The sequence below is a fragment of the Elephantulus edwardii genome, unplaced genomic scaffold, assembly GCF_000299155.1.
Source record: "Elephantulus edwardii isolate Elephantulus edwardi_28Jun2011 unplaced genomic scaffold, EleEdw1.0 scaffold00016, whole genome shotgun sequence".
Lineage (NCBI taxonomy): Eukaryota > Metazoa > Chordata > Mammalia > Macroscelidea > Macroscelididae > Elephantulus > Elephantulus edwardii.
The window spans coordinates 1,801,018-1,805,492 of record NW_006399766.1 but is presented as its reverse complement, the minus strand read 5'-3'; the positions used below and the strand labels follow the sequence as shown (position 1 = coordinate 1,805,492).

At 39.5% G+C, this 4,475-nt stretch overlaps 1 protein-coding gene across 1 annotated transcript in view; it reads left to right on the top strand.

The window, feature by feature from the left end:
• CHDC2 (calponin homology domain containing 2) overlaps positions 1–4,475 on the top strand; it is a 135,108-nt gene that overhangs the window by 82,474 nt on the left and 48,159 nt on the right. The window lies entirely within an intron of this gene.

Below are 4,475 nucleotides of genomic sequence, written 5' to 3'. Positions count from 1 at the left end.
AAAAGGCTTATTGACTAGCACTTTGTCTATTATAGTATAAAGGTTAGGAACCACAAGATGTAGAGGCTCAACTATGTCATTTATTGTTCTTAAGTCCTGGACCAAATTCGATCTACCACAGGGTTGTTTTACAGCTTGGAAGTCCACGTGCAAGGCAGAGGCGAAGTAAGGAGCTGCTTATGAAGTTTTCCGTCAATTCAGGAACAGGTTTGAGGCCTTGAACAATAAAGAGTGAAGACCAGATGAGCTGTGGGAGGATATTAAGAATATAATCTAGAAAGAATGGAGGGGATCATTACAAAGACAGAGGAAGAGAAGATCAAGATGAGTGTCAGAAGGGACTTTGAATATTGCACTAGAATGCTGAGAAGCCAACGCAAAGGGAAGAAATCAAGTTATTAAGGAGCTGAACAGAAGGTTTCAAAGGGCAGTGTGGGAAGACATAATGAAATGTGCAAAATAAAAAAATCAGAAAATCAAAGGGACTCAACATTTTTTTTAAGCTCAAGGAACTGAAGAACAAATCTGAGTTGCAATACTTAAAGATGCTTTAGGCAGAATATTAAATGATCCAGGGAGTATTAAAAGAATATTGAGAGAGTATACAGTCATTGTACCAAAAGGAAATGGCAGACACAGAAGAATTTCATGGAACAACATGGGCAAGAGCCTGTGGTGATAAATGAAGAAGTTCAAGCAGCTCTGAAAGAATTGGCAAAAAACAAGACCCCAGGAACTGACGGTATACCAAGTAACATATTTAGACAAACAGATGTGCTTACCAAGATGTGACAAGAAATATGGAGGACAACCACCTGGCCAACTGTCTGGAAGAAATCTATATTTGTTCCCATTCCAATTAAAAGTAATCCAACAGAGTGAAGAAATTACCGAGCAGTATCATTAATATCACATGCAAGCAAGACTCTGCTGAAGGTTATTCCAAAACGACTAGAACAGTGCATTAACAGAGATCTGCCAGAAGTGCAGGCTGTTTAGAAGAGAGCATGGTACTAGGGGTATTATAGCTAATAATGGATATTGCCTGAAAGCATAGAGTACCAAAGAAATGACTATCTGTATTTCATTGACTATGCAAAGGCATTCAACTGTGTGGACCACAACAAACTGTGGCTACCTCTGAAAGAATTGGAATTCTAGAACACATGATAGTGCTTATGTGAAAACTATATTTGGACCAGGGCAAGGAAACACTTCATGGTTAAAAATCTGGAAGGCTGTAGACCAGGGACATGTCCTATCTCTATACCTTTTCAATCTATGTGCAGAAAATATTATCCAGGAGGCTGTGCTTTTTGAGGAGAAACATGGCATCACGATAGGAGGAAGACTCATCAACAATCTGCGCTATGCAGATGACAAAACCCTGCTTGCTGAAACTGAGGAGAACCTGAAGTGCTTGCTCTACAAAGTCAAGGACTGCATCCTTCAATATGGATTGAAGCTCAATATCAAGAAAACAAAGAATCTTACTACTGGGCTGATAGGCAGCAACATGACAGATGATGAAGAGATTGAGTTTGCTTGGTGCCACAATCAACACTCTTGGCACCAGCAGCCAAGAAATTAAAAGATTAATTGCATTGAGAAAGTCTGCTGTCAGACATCTCTCCAAAGTGCTGAAGAGCAATGATGTCAGTCTGGAGACTAAGGTGCACCTCATGCAGTCACTTGGTATGCATCAAAGAGCTAGACAATGACTAGGAATGATAGAAGGAGAATAGATGACTTTGATTTGTGGTGCTGGAGAAGAGTATTGAATATACCATGGACTGCTAAGAGAACAAACACTGAAATCAGGCTGCTCCTTGGAGGCAAGTATTCTGAAGTTTTTTCTGACATACTTTGGACATGTTGCAAGGAGGGACCAGTCCTTGGAGAGAGAAATCATGCTTAGGAAGGTGGAGGGACAGTGTAAGAGAGGAAGACCCTGGATGAAATGGATTGATTCGGTGACTGGGGTAATGGGGGTATGTGTGTCAGAGATAATAGAATTGACACAGGAATAGAGCAGGGTGTAGGGCTATTGTACATAAGGTCGCTATGAGTTGCAGGGGACTCGATGGCACATAACAACAATAACTATATAATCACTTGACTCAAAAGAATCCCAAATCTTCCTTGTTCTAAAACTAATTACTGGCTTAATTCTCTACTCATGGTCATTGAGCCGGAAATAACTTAATAGCTGAATCCAACGGGTTTTCAGAGCCTGTAAATCACGCAAAAGTAGATTCCTCATCTTTCTCCTTTGGAGTCTCTGTTGGATTTGAACTATTAGAGAAGCACGGCCTTTGGGTTGACAGCTCAACTCCCTGTAGACCTTACTCCTCTGTTGTTGTTGATTGCCATTGAATTGAGAGCAACTGATAGCAGCCCTATGAAGAAGAGGCTTGATGCTTAGCTTCAAAATATCTTATTGTTGTTAAATGCTATCAAATCAATTAAAATTTATAGTAACCTTTCTAACCATCTCCTGCACCATCCTCATCACCTCTGATAGGCGTGAACCCATTGTTAAAGTCACTATGCCAATCCATCTTTCTGAGAGACTGTCTCTCTTTATTAAATTTTATTAATTTTAATGAACATTTACAGAGATATGGGGTTTTAATTCACTAGTTGTTTTACTGTTTTCTCTACCCTCCTCCCCAGTTCGTTCTTCTTCCCCCCCCTTGAATGTCTGTTTTAGTTGTCCAATTGCCACAGTGCTTGTCAAAGCCAGTTCTGATTAATCTCCTTTGTCAGTGTGTCCTTTGCCATTCCCTATCACTCCTCCCTGAGAGAGATTTCACCCTGATTCATAAGGGAAAGGGGATGGCGTATTCTCTTAGCTACTTCCTGCTGTAAAGGGATGCTGAGAGTTTGTCTCTCTTTCTCTAATCTTTCCCAGCATGATATATTTTTCCAAGAACTGGCCCTTCTAAAAAACATGCCCAAAGTATGTGAGATGAAGTTTTTCCATCCTTGCCTCTAAGGAGCATCCTCATTGCCTTCCTCCAAGACAGATTTATTTGTTATTTTGGCAGGCCATGTGATATTCAGTACTCTAAAGCTACACTACAATTAAATGACATTGATTCTGCTTAAGTCATCCTCATTCATCTTTCAACTTTCAGATGCATAGGAAATAATTATAAATACTATGAGTTAGGTCAGGAATACCTTAGTCTTTTATACTGACATTCTTGCTCTTTAGCCCTTTGGCGAGATCCTTGACAGCAGATTTCTCCAATGCAACATACCTTTTGATTTCTTTACTGCTGTTACTATGGGTGTTGGTCGTGGATCCAAATAAAATGAAATAATTTTCAACTTCAATCTTTTACCATTGTCGTCATGTTCCTTATTGGTCCAATGGTGAGAAATTTTATTTATTTGATGTTGAGATGAAAAACATATTGAAGACTACAACTTTTGATCTTCTGAAGCAAATGTTTCAAGTCCATGTCACTTTAAGCAAGCAAGATTGTATCATCTGCGTGATTCATGTTGTGTCATCTGCATAACACAAGGTTGCTTCATTTGCAAAAAAATTACACTGGAGCATACAATGTAACTTATAGATCTTAACTGTAGATCTATAAAAAAATTTCTGAAGTTTGTTTCACAGTGGAGGTAACAAAAAATGTGAGGGACAGCAAAGAAGAGGAAGACCCTCAGCTACGTGGCCTGACACAGTGACTGAAGCAATGGTTTTGAATGTGTCAGAGATTATGGGGATGGCACAGGATACAACAGGGTTCCGATCTGTTGTTCAGTGGTTCCGTAGGGGTTATATTGGCCCAATGGCATCTAACAACAACAGTTTCATCTCTTCAACAGCTATTGCACAAAGGTTCTAAGGAAGTTAAGCAAAAGATAAGCATAAAGGGAATTTATTATTATATTCATTCCTAACTGTAGTCTGTATAAGAGAGTAAGTGTGATGTGATATATAATGTCAACATATCACCTTTGCTCAGGAAACATTACCACTAAACTTCAGAGACACTGGTCCCAACATGAAAAACTACCAGCAGCTGGCATGCTTGGAATCACAGAAGTCAAGGAAGCTTCATATATAAGCTATTAGATCAAGGGCTGGTCAATGGGAGATAGATGTGAAGGGAGTAGTTAGAAGTGGACGGGTATCCTGGTTGGTGGTGGAGCAAGGAAATAAGTGGTTAAAGACACGTGTGCCAAAGGCAGGGACAACACTGGCACTAATGTTTAACTCCACAATAAGGGATATACCATTCACTTTTTCTATAAAATGCTGGTCTGTCTGATACTTCTCTAAATATGAATATTCAGATTAAAACAGACTAGGAAGAAGGATTGGCCATACACTTCTGAAATAGCAGGCCTCTGAAAACGCTATGTACAACAGAACACATGTAGATAACAGAAAGGGCAACTGAGGTTGAGCTTTCAGGTATGGAAATACAAAGGAAGAGGAACAGTTGTAAGCA